The sequence below is a fragment of the Ostrea edulis genome, chromosome 6 (assembly GCF_947568905.1).
Source record: "Ostrea edulis chromosome 6, xbOstEdul1.1, whole genome shotgun sequence".
Lineage (NCBI taxonomy): Eukaryota > Metazoa > Mollusca > Bivalvia > Ostreida > Ostreidae > Ostrea > Ostrea edulis.
The window spans coordinates 54665706-54683631 of NC_079169.1; the positions used below are offsets into that span (position 1 = coordinate 54665706).

Below are 17926 nucleotides of genomic sequence, written 5' to 3' on the forward strand. Positions count from 1 at the left end.
GTGAGGAATGGTCGTGTATAGTGTTGAAAAGTCATAGGTTTTAATGCTATTGATTTGGGAAAAATTCTGTGATTTCAAGTTTACTAAAAGGTCTTTAGAATTTTTTAGAATCCACATTTGATTAACACCACTTCTGGCATATGTAGTCGCACAGTAAGTTTGAAGTTTCTCCTTCACAGCTGTTAACATTTTCGTGAGGAGCAAAGATAGGGGCTTGGTAGAGCACTTACTGGATCCAGCAATGTATCTTTGTTTGTAAGGGTTTTTATGTAGTTTAGGAATCCAGTATAGGTACGGTAACTCATATTCATTCGACCCATTGACTGGAATATTAAATGTGTCTAAAACTAAAGCATGGTTTTGAAGAATTTCGTCTTTTGAAAGGGCAGTTGGAGTATAAGTATGATTACCAAAAGTGGAATTAATGCCAAGTTCGTTTAAAATACAGTTGTAATAATGAGCCTTACAAACAAAGACTATGTTGTTACTAGCTTTGTCAGCTGGAACCAAAACATGTTCCTCATGTAACCTATCTAATTCTTTTATCACTTCTGGTTTACTAAACACAGAAGGATAGATGGTACGTACTTTTGTTTTCATGTGTCTAATACGGGATTTTAATATCCCTCTTATGCTTTTAACCCATTCTGACAATGTATCAAGTTCTTCTTTTTTATATTTAGCCCATCGTCTGGCATAATCTTCGACAGAACTCATAATAGAGATGAAGTTCTGTCGCCAATTAAAAGACCGAGGTTCTCTGTATTTAGGACCTTTAAGAATAAGTGATTTGAGGTCCTCATTTTCAACTATATCAACATCACCAGTAATGACATGTCAAGCTGGACTGTAGTTGAAAGAAGATGAAGAACAAGAACATGTTGGTGGATTACGTATAAGATGGTCTATATCTAAGCACTGCAAAGTTTGTATATAATTAAAAAGTTTGGATGCAATAGTAGAAGTATAGCTGTAGGAAATACAGGGTGTAGACTTGAACTTGAAATAAGGTGGAATACACGACTGAACCCTTTTATGACGAAGAATGTTGCTTATGTTGACGGCATCTATTCCTTTGTTTGTAAATTTGAGCTTAAGGAACTGACGGCATGATTTGGAAGGAATATCATCCATGGTCCGTGCTGGTTTATAGAGCCTGTGGTAGGCAACATCCATAATCATAGAGTTCAGTCTATATTCAGGTGTTGAAAAATCCAAGTATAGACTAGCCATAGCTTCTTCAAATAACGTATGTAAAACCCTCAATGGAATAGAGTAAAGTTTTGTACGAATATGATGTGGACCCAATTGTCTGTTGACGTGAGGCAAAAGTGAATCAAACGTGACATCATTTATGCTTGGTCTTTTATATGAACGGTGTCCGTGACTGCGTTTTCGTCTTTGGGTATTGGGAAAGAGTCCCATCACATTAACGTTATTTCCTTGTGGACTAGTCAAATTTCCCACATCATATACATTATCATTGCATCCATATGGAAATGCAGTGCCTAGGGTCCTGATCCAGTGATCTTCTCGTTGTCTACGAAAAGGGGTGCTTAATGTAGGATTGTTTGTGTGATGGTAATTTTTTTTCTTCTAAAATCCTTACGCTCATGGACAAGATGGAGTGGTCCGGTGCATTAAAATGCTTGTAAAGAAGTTGGTTACCACCATTATTAATTTGAAATATGTGCCCCGATATTCTTTTATTAAGAGAACCCTTGGTTTCTCCCACATAAATTAAGCCACATAGGTTACACCCAATGGCGTAGACAACGTTAGAAGATTTACAAGTCAGATTATCAAACGTTTTGGTACAGAAACTACGTCCAGTTAGATTACTATTAAATGAATTTTTAGTGATCAGTATATCACAAGTTTTGCAATTTTTTGCAGAACATTTTGAGGTTGAACACATGAGGTCTGAAAAGGAATTATCAAATATATCTCTTAAAGGAACATAACAGTCTTTAATTTGGGTATAAGAATTTTGGTTTCTGTACCAAAGCTGACAATCTGACGATTGTACATACGACAAATCTTTGATATCTCGAAGGATAATCCGAGGAACACCAACCGATCTGTAGGAGCCTGTGTCCCTTATAGACTCCACAGAGTGACACCTTTTTATACTGGGCGACGTGTCAGCCAGTATTGTTTCGTTATTGTGTATATTCATGAAGGAACATATATCGAACGACAAGTATCGTCGGGGACAGACTGTCCACCAGCAGAGATACAAACTCGATGGTTAAATGCAAGGTGAAGATAACGAACAGTGATCAATCTCATAACTTCTACAAGCAATACAAAATAGATAGTTGGGCAAACACGGACCCCTGGACACACCAGAGGTGGGATCAGGTGCCTAGGAGGAGCAAGCATCCCCTGTTGACCGGTCACACCCGCCGTGAGCCCCATATCCTGATCAGGTAAACGGAGTTATCCGCAGTCAAATCAGTGTACCAAGAGGGGCTTAACAATCGGTATGAAACACGTCAGACAGCATTTGACCCAATGCGAGGTTGTATTGACGAACTAGATCGTTATAACGACCATAGAATTTGCGAAATGCTGACTTCAATCGAGACTGTTGAAATCCCTGTACCATCAACTTGTTTCTCAGTAGCTTACCTACAAATATGGCCTAACCCTACCCAGGTTAATAATTACTATGAAATCAAGGAAAGTCAATCAACATACAAAGTTCAGGGGTTCACCAAATGATTTATAGTATCAAAACAATTTGACAATGGGTATCACCACCCTCAGCCAACGACTGGCTGACCTCGGACTAACGCTTGTACTGCAGCCTTATTCAGGACACACAGTACAAGTGACAGCCCTTTAACCGCTGCACACACTGTAGAGCCTTATTCAGGCAGACACTGTGAACAACAGCCTGGTCGTCAATCAAGTCCAGCACACAGGACAGACGAATTATGTGGCTAGCCTTTATCTGGTCGACCTCGACAGTGGCAGTCCTCTTACTACTAAGGTCAGCCTATTAAAAGGACAGTCTCAATGCTTCCACTCTAACACCGTTACAACGTACGAAATCAAACACTGGCTTTCTCAGTAAATCACTTTATTACTTGCAACTTACTGTTAATCTTGTCCACCACGTCTTCTCGCTCTGGGCTCAACATTCAGATTTAGGAGCCCCACTATGTTACGCTGCTAAACACAACAAGAGGCCCATGGGCCACATCGCTCACCTGAGTCACCTTGGCCCATATCTGAAGACTTTCCATATACATGTATATTTGCATGTAAAACCTTAGTCCCTATTATGGCCCCAACTACACCTGGAGGCCACGATTTTTGCAAACTTGAATCTACACTACGTTAGAGAACTTTCATGTAAATGTCAAATTCTTTGGCCAAATGGTTCTTGAGAAGAAGATTTTTAAAGATTTTTCCTATATATTTGTATGTAAAACTTTGACCCCCCCCCCCTTGTGGCCCCATCCTAACGCCGGGGGTCATGATTTGAACAAACTTGAATCTGCACTATGTCAGAAAGCTTTCATGTAAAAATCAGCTTTTCTGGCTCAGTGGTTCTTGAGAAGAAGATTTTTAAAGATTTTTTCCTATATATTTGTATGTAAAACTTTGATCCCCTATTGTGGCCCCATCCAACCCCCGGGGCTCATGATTTGAACAAATGTGAATCTGCATTATGTCGGGAAGCTTTCATGTAAATCTCAGCTTTTCTGGCTTAGTGGTTCTTGAGAAGAAGATTTTTTAAGTTTTTCTCTATATATTTGTATGTAAAACTTTGACCCCCCTTGTGGCCCCATCCTACCCCCGGGGGCCATGATTTGAACAAATTTGAATCTGCACTATGTCAGAAAGCTTTCATGTAAAAATCAGCTTTTCTGGCTCAGTGGTTCTTGAGAAGAAGATTTTTAAAGATTTTTTCCTATATATTTGTATGTAAAATTTGATCCCCCTTGTGGCCCCATCCTACCCCCGGGGGCCATGATTTGAAGAAACTTGAATCTGCACTTTGTCAGAAAGTTTTCATGTAAAAATCAGCTTTTCTGGCTTGGTGGTTCTTGAGAAGAAGATTTTTTAAGTTTTTCTCTATATATTTGTATGTAAAACTTTGACCCCCCCTTGTGGCCCCATCCTAACACCGGGGGCCATGATTTGAACAAATTTGAATCTGCACTATGTCAGAAAGTTTTCATGTAAAAATCAGCTTTTCTGGCTCAGTGGTTCTTGAGAAGATTTTTCCTATATATTTGTATGTAAAGCTTTGATCCCCTATTGTGGCCCCATTCAACCCCCAGGGCCCATGATTTGAATAAACTTGAATCTGCATTATGTCAGGAAGCTTTCATATAAATCTCAGCTTTTCTGGCTTAGTGGTTCTTGAAAAGAAGATTTTTAAAGTTTTTCCCTATATATTTGTATGTAAAACTTTGACCCCTTGTGGCCCCATCCTACCCTCGGGGACCATGATTCGAAAAAACTTAGATTTCAGGTAAATTTCAGCTCTTCTGGCCCAGTGGTTCTTGAGAAGATTTTTAAATGACCCCACCATATTTTTGCATTTTTGTGATTATCTCCCCTTTGAAAGGGACATGGCCCTTCATTTGAACAAACTTGAAAGCCCTTCACCCAAGGATGGTTTTGGTCAAGTTTGGTTGAAATTGGCCCAGTGGTTCTGGAGAAGAAGTCGAAAATGTGAAAAGTTTACAGACGGACAGACAGACGGACGACGGACAAAATGTGATCAGAAAAGCTCACTTGAACCTTCGGTTCAGGTGAGCTAAAAAGCTGTAAGTCGTAACAATATGGTGGGTTTAGAACATTTTAAGGCAAAGATGTACATCGAAGTTGGTTAAACAGAGGGAATACAAACAGAAAGTCGTATTTATCTTCAACAATAGTATGACGCTTAATACAATATCTTTCTTCCCCTGGAATAATTGATTGATGGTATCTACTAACCTTTATCTGAAATTTATGGGCGTTGATTTTTAATCTCAAATAGGAATGAAGCTTTTTGGAAAAGGAAATAACAAATATGATTGGATTTCCAGCTTCTTCAGATTTTGAGAACTTATTGTCAATTTCCAATAGAATGATAAATTCATATTCCCTTCGTCTTTGATGTTATCAGTGTCTCCGAAAACAAGGCAATTTTTCTAAAAATATCCAAAAACATCAGTTAGTATTGTTAATTCAGATTCTGCCAATATTTTTTTTGCATTTGTTCATCTTCTATAAATGCAATTTGTAGGAACAGGTTTGTGCTATCTTGTTTTTAGCCATCTTCTTTAGTCTATCATTGAATGGTGAAGATAACGAACAGTGATCAATCCAATAACTCCTATAATCAATACAAAACAGATATAGTTGGGCAAACACGGACCCCTGGACACACCAGAGGTGGGAGTAGGTGCCTAGGGGGAGTAAGCATCACCTGTCGACCGGTCACACCCGCCATAAGCCTTATATCTTGATCAGGTATACGGAGTTATCCATAGTCAAAATCAGTGTGCCAAAAACGACCTAATAGGTACGAAACCCGTCAGACAGCATTTAACCCATTGATAAGTTGAATTGACGAACTAGATCATTATAACGACCATAGAATTTGCGAAATGCTGACTTCAATCAAGATTGTTGAAACCCCTATACCATCAACTTGTTTGTCAGTAGCTTGCCTCGATTTAAAAACTGACCATACGCAGAACAAGCTCTTACGTATCGAATCAGTTGAGAGATATGAACACCATATGCAGGTGATAATGGAATATTGCTACATAAATATGGGAAGTTGACGATGGAGAAGCTGCAATCATCCCGTTTGTCATACAGTTGAGTTGTCAGTTTGCCGTTAATGTCTACTGTCAATAAAATATCTAAGTATGAAGCAGAAGTGGACGACTCTGTGGTGTCCTTTATTTCGAGCTCACAGGGATATATCAAATCGACATATGAATGAAAGTTATTATTGTTAATAGACAAAACATCGATATATCTCAATGTCGAATTGAAGGCCACAGCAAGAGATTTTTCGTCTCATGTAGAAGTTTTTGAATAAATTCTGCTTCATATGAATATAGAAACAGGTCAGCTAACAAAGGAGCACAATTTGTGCCCACTTGATTTCCTATATCTAATTCTTTTTCACTTCTGCTTTGATAAAAAGAAGAAGGATAGATGGTATGTACTTTAGTTATGATGTGTCTAATGTGGGATTTTGATAATCCTCTTACACTTTAATCCATTCTGACAAGTTATCAAGTTCTTCTTTTTCATATTTAGCCCATCGTCTGGCATAATCTTTGACAGAATTTATAATAGAGATGAAGTTCTGTCACCAATTGAAAGACCGAGGTTCTTTGTATTTAGGACCCTTTAGAATAGGTGATTTGAGGTCCTTATTTTCAACTATATCAACATCACCAGTAATGACATGTCAAGCTGGACTATAGTTGAAAGATGACGAAGAACAAGAGCACGTAGGTGGATGACGTATAAGATGGTCTATATCTAGGCACTGCAAAGTTTGTTTATAATTACATAATTTGGATGCAATAGTAGAAGTATATTTGTAGGAAATATAGGGTGTAGACTTGAACTTGAAATAAGTTGGAATACAAGACTGAAATTTCTAATACTAAAACAACTGTGTGTATTTAATATCCACTTATAAGTTTATAACACTCAAAAGTTGGTTAGAACAAAGCACTATCATAGCTAAGAATATTATTCAATTCATTTCTGTTTTGAAGATCGCATACGGTCGCTGAGAGTGAATACTATGTACTGTTTAGAATTCTCAGTATCTGACACTGTTCTTAGTATCTGTATACCTGGAGTGCTACCAGAGTAATAACAAAATAAGCATAAAAACTGTAATCTTAAAAAGAGATCCCGTCATGAAAAGATTAATAATGAATGCAAAATATATGGACGTTATCGATCATAGACAGTTTTGCATAGTTCCAGGTATGGTTGTGTTTAGTTTTATCACGTGACGTAATACACAAGTAAGATTCAATTTGGTATTAATTATGTATAAATCTGTTTATTAGATTTATGAATTGCTAATCTTTATCCGGGAGGTATCTGAGCAGTTGCTGTGCATCATCATGAGGAGTTACCCGTTATCGTCATCTGTTATACTACTTCTATGTTTATTCAGAAATGGATATTGTAAGTGAATTAAATCATTCTACTCTACATTTCTTATGAAACTTATCAAAATGATTATTGCTGTTCCCCATTAACTGCCGCTCGGGGGTTATACGAATTAACATGGTAGGTTCTAATGCTAACTGACCACAGAGAAATATTCTATTTTCAAAATATCTTGATACTTTTTATGTAATATATTATTTTGCGAACGACTTTTATCACTTAAATGACGATGAGTCAATGTTTCGGTTACTTTCTTGCATACACCAGTTTAGTTCCTCTTTCTAAATACCTATATTGATAAATTTAAAAAAAAGCAGGATTTCTTATTATGCTAACAATCTTCTGATACTACGAAGTAGACAGCAATTACTTTATTTTACAAGGGTTTGTTTTGCCATACCTCCCCATTACATTATTTCATATCTCTTGATAATTCGTTTTCCCCTGCGAATCCGGACAGTCTTTTGGTTCATGAAAAGGGGAGGGGACAGCTATCATACCTTCAGCTACCATATGTAGCAGACCGAGTCGCAAAGCGACGAAGAGGGAGAATGTAGAACGGAGCTTGCTAATAAAAAAGAAAGACATTTCCTGTAAAATGGTGGCAATTCCGGAAAGAAGATACTAGTAGTTTGAATAGAAACCGAAGGGGCCAGTAGGTTTCCAGTCCGTCTGTCTGTCCCTCTGTCCCAATTGATTTTTCGCACTTTTTCATCATGCTTTGATTTTGAAAACTGAAATTTAATATGTGGTCTACTACACGTACAGTATGTTTACAGATCAAGTTTAAGTTTCGTCACAGTTGAGTGATTTTTACGATACACGGAACTTTGTGCGAAATATAGTTTTCCAAACTTTTTTCCACCATACCTTAAATACGAAATCTGAAGTTTGACATGTGGTTACCTAATGAGTAGATCCGAACCAAGTTACTCTTTTGTTACGGTTGACTAATTCTAATCAAATTGGAAGACGAAGTTTCATGGTTGAATGATTTTTTTCAATGCTTGTTTTCCAGACTTTTTTCAATCCCTAAGCTGAACTTTGGTATGTGATTTACTGATATATGTTTAAAGATCAAGTTTATGTTTCATCACCTACCGTGAACTGATTTTTACGAAATTTATCGAACTTTCTGCCGAATAAGGTTTTCCCGGACTTTCTCTACAATGCTCTGAAATTTAATGTGTGGTTATCGAATGCTGTACATTTTAAAGGTGTCACTTTTGCTACAGCTAATGTAGCTAAAATACTGGTTGACTGAGTTAATTCTACTCTGTCTAGTACACAGTATGTTTTTATTGTGTGAGATCTATATAATTTAAGGCATACCAATTTATGATTGTGTTCGTCTAATAAATTAAAATAGCGAGCAAAGCTCGCATCGCCACGAGCTCGCTTCAATGATTACACATGTAAGTCACATGATTTGCTCTTCATCAACTGAAAAAATTATAAGGAGTAGCCATAATGCTACCAAAAAAAAAATTGCCGTCACTGTGGATCTATCGTGTTTTCTTCACCTAATATTCGTTTGAGGGACACCCCAATAATATTATGCAAGTTTCTTCTGCTTTGAAAAAAATATTGAATCACAGATAGCGCATTGACAGTATTACTTTTATAAGCTCTGATACCGATTACTTAGCACTTAGAAATATATGACGTCACAATACACCAATTTTTCGCCAAGTCATTCCCGAATACATACGAAGTTACCGGAGGCATCATAAAAATGAATTAAATTCTTAAGTGCATTGTTATAGCATGTAATTTCATGTGTGTATTCAAACTTCCGTTGATTTTTGATATCTAAATATAATTATTATTTTTTATTATCCGTCTCTTTCCATAACTGACAGAAATTTGCTCACAAACCAGTCTAGATGAGGCCTAGACGAGGAGTTTGAAAGTTGATATTGTCTGCTGTCAACAACTATCATTGTGTGTATGTTTAACTGTAGTTATGGAAGCCTGAAGGTAATACATGTAAGTACAGAGTGTAATACAAATCCGTTTATATCCGAACATACATGTATGGTATAGTGCAATGTGTGACGTCATTTAACGATGCATGTGTGTGCAGCAAATGCGTGTTATCACTAGGTCTAAGTTTGGCATGTGTGATTAAATTCGATAATAGGCACAAATTGGCGACGAGGATTATTTGGTGGAAATGGCTGTGTCAATATTGACGGATTTAGAAGGAATCCTAAAAATGTTACTGTCATTCAGACATGACAAACACAGGACCATGTTGTAAGAAATGGCGCAGAGCTTTCGATTTTTTTTATCATCGGTAAAGGAGTTACTGATACTGACCAGAAAAAAAGACTTGCTATTACATTGTGATGAAATGTCGGTGTAGGATATTTTTTGTACTTTAACCATACCGCAGCCGAATGCTGACAACGGGAAGGATGTGTATTCGGTAACCATGAAAGTGCTAGATCAGTGTTTCAGCCCAAAAGACAACACGCTGTACGAAAGACATGTTTTAGGGATGCAACAAATGACTTCAGAGACTATAGACTAGTTTGTTACGCGTCTTCGTCAAAAGGCTGACTCCTGTTATTTCCAGGTAAGCATCCGCGATCAAGTCATAGAAATGTTTCTAATCATTTGAGAATGAAATTACTAGAAAAGGTAAAGACTTGGCATTATCTAAACTACAAGAACTGGCAAGGGCATTCGAATCAAGTGAGATTCAGGCGACTGGAATGAAAGGGGGATCCGAAATGAGGTCAACATGTGAAAGCAAAGTAGTGGAGCAATTCAAATCGGGATCGAGATTATGATTAATCAAGTCTAGATTGAAAGTGTTACAGATGTGACAAAACAGATCACTTGCAAGCAAATTGTAGGTTTAAAAAACAAGAATGCTACAGTTCTCACAAGGTAGACATTTAGCGAGGTGTTGTAAAACAAAGACAACCAATGTAAAGCAAAATCCAAGAAAACTTGGAGGAAACAATTCTAAACAGAGAGTGAGATTGGTTAGCGAGGAAGAAGACTCTGAAGGGAATTCGAAACTTGCATATGCATTTACATGTAGCATTAATTTTGACAGTAGTTCAGTGAAAGTAAGTGTCACGGAAGGCAATGTCCGGAATATATCTATGATTATTGATTTCGGTGCAAGTTGCAATGTTTTCGACAAATACTTGTGGAAAAACCTGAAAAAGAAAAACATTGTGTGTCAGTCATTCAAATCCGAAAGCAAAATGTACCCGTATGGAAATGGGGAAACAATTTAAGTGATTGGAAAGTCCAATGTTGTGTTAACAGTCAATGGAATGCAAACCAAAGCAGATGTATTGGTGATCGATGGAGTAGGGCAAGCTCTACTTGGAAGGAAAAACATCTCTGGAACTCGAAGCACTGAAATCGGGACCCAGTATCAACAATGTCAGTGTTGTCCTGGAATCAGATCAAGGAGGTCTAGATCAGATATGTGAGAAGTACAGTAAGTGTTTTCAAGGGATAGGAAAACTTTAAACAATTGAATTGGAGATTCCTATTGACAAAATCGTGACCCCAATAGCACTGACGCTGAGAAGAATCAAATTTAATTTACGCAGCAAAATGGAGCAGAAATTGAAAGAACTCGAGAACATAGACGTAATTGAAAAATCAGAAGGGCCGAAACCATGGGTCTCACTAGTTGTTTTTGTAACCAAAAGCAGATGCGACATAAAACTTTGTGAAGATATGAGGCTTGATAATGTAGCAATAATTCGCGATTGACACCCTATTCCAACCGTGGATGATGTCCTATATGATCTTAATCAAAGTACAGACTTCCAACAAGCTGGATATCAAGTGGGATTTTCTCCAAATTGAACTTAGGAAGGATTCACGACCAATTACTACATTTGAGACCTACTTAGGACTCTACGGCTATACATGCTTGATTTCGGCATATATTGTGCCCCAGAGATGTATCAGCGTGTGACTCAGCTGACACCCCAGGGACTAGATGGGGGTGAGAAACACATTCGATGTCATCATTGTACATGGGGAATCAACTGAGGACTCGCAAAGTTGCTGGACCGAATACAGGAAATGGAACTAACTTTGAAAAAGGCGAAGTGTAACTTTAGATTGACTGAACTTGTTTTCATTGGACATTTGCTGTCATCCCGAGGGATTGGACCGGAAGAGGAGAAAGTCCGAGCAGTGAAAGAAACCCGACAAACAGAAAATGCAGCCGATGTTTGCAGTTTCCTAGGTCTAGGAAATTACAGCAGTCGATTTATTCCAGGCTTAGCTACTGTTGCAGAACCGTTGCGACAACTTACAAGTAAAGGCACTATATTCCAGTGGACAACTCCCCAGGAAAAGGCTTTTCAAGAACTGAAATTGAGATTTTAGAATATACAGACATTAGGATACTTTGATGGGAGTGCGAAGACCACATTGATTACAGACGCTAGCCCTGTGGAATTAGGAGCTATGTTGATCCAGAAGTCAAGGGAGAAAATCAAGTTACCTGTTATGTCAGTCGCAGCTTCACAGATACGGAACACCGGTACTCACAAACTGAAAAGGAAGCTTTGGGAATTGTGTGTACCCGTGAAAGACTGCATATATACTTGTATGTGACTGACTTCACACTTCTTACAGACCACAAACCACTTCAATGTATCTAATTTTTCTAAATCCAGAGAGACAGCAAGTGTTAGGATACAACGATGGGTGTTGCAACTTCAACCCCACAAATTTAGTGTAGTCCATATTCCAAGGAAACACAGCTTGTCTAGACTTCTGACATCTGATGGAAAGTCAAAGTTAGATATCAAGAGAGATGAGGTACAAGGATTTCAACTGTCTCGATTGAAGTCAGCATTTCGCAAATTCTATGGTCGTTATAACGATCTACTTCGTCAGTACAACCTCGCATTGGGTCAAATGCTGTCTGACGTGTTTCATACCGATTGTTAAGCCGTTCTTGGCACACTGATTTTGACTGCGGATAACTCCGTTTACCTGATCAAGATATAGGGCTCACGGCGGGTGTGACCGGTCAACAGGGGATGTTTACTCCTCCTAGGCACCTGATCCCACCTCTGGTGTGTCCAGGGGTCCGTGTTTGCCCAACTATCTATTTTGAATTGCTTGTAGGAGTTATGAGATTGATCACTGTTCGTTATCTTCACCTTGCATGAAGATGTATACATACGTTTCGTGGCATTAACAGCAACTCCAAATGTATGAGCAACTCAAGAAATGGAACGTGAATCAACAATAGATGAGGAGATAGCAGACATTCTGGAGGCAGTCAAAACAAACAGATTGAATAGAGTAACTTGTAAAACTATGCTACCCATTAAGGAGTTATGCTACACCAGATATGGATGAAAAGTGGAGGATATGTACAACAATATTTTGGAATTGAAAACTTTCAAATTTACTTAATTCAGTCAAAAATTGCATTTTTCGTAGAAAGCAATCTGGAAACAAATTAAAAACCCCTGCTGTTCTCAAACCCGCGATCTTTTCTGCAGTCGACGTGCAAACCTACTGAGCTACTCTGCTAGGCAATGATATTGGAAATGAATAGAGAAATATTGCTGATATTTAAATTTTCATCCAAATATTTAAAAGGAAGTCAGACATTATGACGATGTAGAGTACTTCCTTAAAGATGAACATCCATGCATTGGAATGTTAGTTCTACGAGGATCTCGTACTCTGGTTCCTAAAAGTCTGAGAGAGACTGTCCTTGAAGTAGCACATGAAGGACACCCAGGAACAGTAGTCAAGAAGATGAATCTAAGGATCAAAGTATTGTGGCCTGGAATTGACAGAAAAGTGGAGAAGTTCTGCAGGTCATGTCATTCATGTCAACTGCTAAGTTATCCAGGGAAACCAGAACCAATTAAACCAACAAATATACCATCATCTCTATGGGAACATATTTCTGCAGATCTGATGTGCCTACCTACAGGAGACAACCTATTTGTTGTTGTCGACTACTACAGTCGGTATTTTGAAGTTAACATTATGAGGAATACAAATACCGATAGACTTGTACAGAGTTTGAGGAAGATGTTTCTTACACACGGATTACCAGTAAGTATAATTACAGACAACGGACCTCAGTTTAGGAGTTCTGAGTTTAAGGATTACTTAGAAAGTGAGGGGATCATGCATAGAAAGACCACAATTCTTTGGCCCCAAGCAAATGGAAAAGTTGAGAGACAGAATCAGCACTTCTGAATCGAATCAGGATTGCATTTGTAGAAAAATGGAACTGGAGGGAGGAAGTCGACAAGTTCTTGTGGATGTACAGAACTACACCTCATAGTACTACAGGGGCTAGTCAGTCAGAGCTTATGTTCAAACGTAAAATCAGAACAAAGATTCCAGCTATTTCTGATACCAGTGTTGATGAGGATGTGGAAATCACAGATCATGACCGAGAACACAAATGGAAGAGTAAATTTTACGCAGATGCAAGACGTCAGGCCAAAGAATCAGACATAAGAATTGGAGACAGAGTTTTAGTGAAGGGGGACAGGCAGGATAAACTTACACGAAATTTTTATGACGAAACATACAAAGTTATTGGGAGATCTGGAAATGCTGCAACTGTGGCAGATGGGAAAAACAACGTGAAATACAAAAGAGACATTACCCATGGTAAAACAGTATAATGATCTTAATGCCGAGACAAATGAAGGTTCTACAAGTAAGACTCCAGAGGATTTTGTACCATATCAGTCAGACAATGCAGACCTGGAAGACGCTAACGATACACCTGTACCTTCTAACAAAAACTTGTAAAATTAGAGACAAACAGCTAAATGGAAAAAATGTACTTAGCGAAGTACCAGTGGCCTATAAAAAGAGTCTGATGTATCACCTGTTGCCAGAACTTTTAAAGAGAAAGAAAACGAGAATGACTTCATGTTTACTTCATGTGATTATATTGTCACGTGATTTCAAGTGTTGTCAGGTGTAAGTAAAGCTTGCGTAACGCGCCCTCTGGTGGAAGAATGACAGTTCTCACACCTTTGTAAGTTTTGTTGTTGGTTTGAAAGGAGGGGAAAAAACAAAGCAGTGAAGCTAAATATGACGCCACAATACAGTTTACGTCAAATGTGTTATATTTCCCGCGTTAAATGAATAGGCGGATCAAATGTCTAAAGTGTTGTAAGATATTTAGGGTCTTTGCTCGTCTCAACGGTCACACTCCGAAACATAACATTTCCTGGTATTGAAAAATAACTTCGGTCATGTCGTCTAATTATAAAATGGTCCGGATATAATGACATCCCTGAAATAAATAGGGGACGCCGGTAAGGAACATGTATTGCTTGTGAAAGACTCTCAGAATACTTATTTTATTGTATTTGACTGTGGTCGATCACAGTTGATGTCTTATGGGCTTCCGGGCAAATATGTTAATGTCCACGTGCATCATACCGCACTAGTCTATATATGTTTTAATGTGCTTTCAAAACTTATAAAACTATAAAAACTATAAAACTTCTTTTGAAAGCACATTAAAACATTACACGTTGTTGATTGTACGTTTGAGGTAATATTACATAGAGAGTATATGCTTTGCCTGTTAAACTCCTCCCACAGTTTTCATGTGAGAACCGTTTTATATTACACAGTGTTTGAACAAGTATTGAAGATGTGTATGTGGCAAGGATTTGATTTTCTTCAATTTTGTTTTTAAAAAAATTACGTTGTTGAACTTACTTAGTTTTGAGGAAATATTACATGGAGAGTTGTAGAAACCGCTAATGAAATAATTACGCTTAATGATACAAAATACATTAAGGGATGCAGTTGCAACGCTTAATGATACAAATCTTTATCACATTAACAGTCTACAGTATAATATATATACAAGTCCCCCTAATGATACAATTGAACTAAATTTCATCTGATTGTTTCACCGCTTTATATTCTTCGAAGTCGTGCTTCAAATCCGTAAATCGGTAAATCTGTTTGAATCAACATTGCTCTTTATATCTCGAAGTCTGAAAGGTAAGTCTGTTTTGCTTTATATGTTTGTTAAACATTCGGAGTTTGAACCTGAATATTCCATGTGCTGGTCTATCATGTCATTGATTTTAAAGCAAGCTGTGAGAATCTAGAGATTTTTGATTAGAAGGAAATGATAGATAATCGATATCATATTTTTGAAAGTTGTTATTTTGATTTTTTTAAAAACTCGGAGTGACTTAGATCCGTCAATGCGTGTCGACTACTTTACTCTCATTTTTGCTATTTCGGGTGAGTTTATCGAAAATAAAAGTAGATTTTTAATTAAATTCACAGTATTATTACTGATCAGGTAAAATTCAGCTGCAGCTCACTGACATCATCTCATAAGTGATGCAGTATCAAACATGGAAGCAATAACTCTGGTGCGAAGTCCCCGGAAACTCTTAGATTCTAGTCATTTTGTATTCGTGAATGTTACATGATATAACGCGAAAGTTTCGCTTTATATCACGAACAATTACTTTATTAGCGACGAAAATGAGCTTAATGGAGTTTCTTACAATTTACATGAATATACCAGAACTTTTAAAATATCAATCACCCCCCCCCCCCCCAATGGAAACTATGTAGTTTTACGATGAGTTTTAAGTTGTTGGGTTTTTTTAAAACTATTCTTTACTTTGCAAATAACGTTCAAATTCATTGTGCAAAGAATCAGCAAAGTTTGGCAATGGATCTAAAGGCATAGGGTCTATCTTTTATCTAAAAAATGACATCACAATATTTTGCAAGAAGAACTCCAAAAAAACAAATTTGTAGTATTCATTGTGAGTTATCTATAGCTGCAGCGCTTTGAAACTGAAGTCATGTTGACGTTTTAGCCCTTTATAAAATTTTTGTCTGGAGGACAATATATTAAACTGGTATCCCTCTGATTGGTGGCTACAGATGCGAAGTCAACAGGGTACCAGTTTAGGCAAATGAGAACAGGGAATTATTCCATAGGCGTAACTTGAGTTCGAATATTACCGAGGCAGGGAGTCTGTGGGGCGCATCCCCCCAGAAGCTATCGACATTTTAACAACGTAAAAGGTGTTGTTTTTTTTTTTTTTTTTTTTTACCGAGGCAGCTGCCTCGGTTGCCTCAATGGAAGCTACGCCACTGTATTCTCTAATTACTATCGTATGCAATGTGTTTGTAAACATTCTGAAGAACTTTTTGTGATTTTCTAATTATGATTTTAAATTTCGCCACCTTTTCGGAACATGCAAAATTTCACCAATATCGTAGACCCTATGCCTTTAAGGTTAGCACTAATCATTGGGCTGAAAGCACTATTTTCCAAGTACGAATCTTTAATGTTTCTGCACAACAAACCTATTGGTAAGACAATGATTTCTTAATTTTATTTACTGGAGATCTTCACCTATGTCAAATAACCTTTGTCTAAAGTCACAATCCATAATCTTGTTATGAGCTTTCCTTATACAAACCCGTCACGGTAGGTCAGTGGTAGAGCGTTCGCCTCGTAAAAGAGAGGTCTTGAGTTCGAGTCCCGCTTGTACCATGGCCGCGTCAAACTTAAAAAACGTAAACAAAGGTAGTGATTGCTCTTCGCCAAATGCTCAGAATTCAGAAGTGAGAATCACTGGTCTTTCAGATAGGACCTTAAAGACGGAGCTCCTGTGTTGCAGCAGGCGTTGGCATCTAAAAAGAACCATCACTGCTACGACCATAAGCGCTAAGGTCTAACTTTGTGGTACTTCACCTACAGCTGGTGACGTCTCAATATGAGTGAAAAATTCTCGACAGGACGTAAAACAAACAAACAATTCTTATGCAAAGGATAAGTCTCTAATGTTTATATGTCACTAAATCTTGGCCAATACAAACATTTTTAACTTATTTCAAAGGTAACCTTGACCTCGAGCAAATGACATTTCTTTAAAGCCATTACATACCACCTTCTCATAAACAATCGTTGTACTAAGTATGAGACTCTCTAATGGCTCTTCGTTGTTTAGTTTTGGCTTAAAAACAACTCTAACGTCGCCTACTAATGACCTTTGCATTAGTCTAATGACCACTACACATCACCTTGACCTTAGTTATATGACATTGTCTGCAGATTATGACACTCATCTGGCCATGAATATTCACTGAACAAAGTATGAACCTCTAGAGTTTTTCATAAGAAATATATGGGTAATGAAAATACTTTTTTGTTTTGATACTTTTTGATGATGACCTTAATCCTGACAAAATGACATTTGACCTCTTGCCAGACACAATCTTTGTGCTAAGTATGATTCTCCATTTCTTATTCATGGCCTGAAAAAGAAGTTTAATATTATTTACTCTTTACCTAGGTATAATGACCTTGGAACGATGTCCCTGCACATTACTTGGTCATAGACATTCTGTGTACCAAGACTGAACCTTGAATGTCTCCTCATTGTAATTCATAAGTATTGTCATTCAGAGAGATGCTATTCATATTTACAGGTTTCTGTAATTTAGGAAATCTTACAGGAGTGCACGCCAACTCGTCATCCGTGTACACTTTTACAAATCTTGATCCCAAAATATCTTTATATGCGAATCGATCATTGGATGGGAAATTCAGAAATTTCATTAAAGGCGATTGCGCATCAACAGATGTCAAAAAACAGCACAACAACGCTTGGTGGATGGTTATCCTGCCGTCTATTTCAAGAATTTACAAACTTAACCTCATCTTCAGGGATCATGGTAAGTTCATGGTTATTTTTTACTGATTAGTAATTGCGTGTTT

At 37.6% G+C, this 17926-nt stretch overlaps 1 long non-coding RNA gene across 2 annotated transcripts in view; it reads right to left on the bottom strand.

Annotated features, from left to right (window-relative positions):
• LOC130046856 (uncharacterized) overlaps positions 1-17926 on the bottom strand; it is a 53535-nt gene that overhangs the window by 24211 nt on the left and 11398 nt on the right. Inside the window, exons 2-3 of one of the 2 annotated variants that reach the window (XR_008795890.1) lie at positions 4963-5159; positions 3107-3177 (exon numbers count right to left, since the gene is read on the bottom strand). This is a non-coding gene — a long non-coding RNA (uncharacterized LOC130046856). Of the gene's footprint in view, positions 1-3106; positions 3181-4962; positions 5160-17926 lie in introns of both variants that reach the window. The other variant, XR_008795889.1, reaches the window with a different exon arrangement.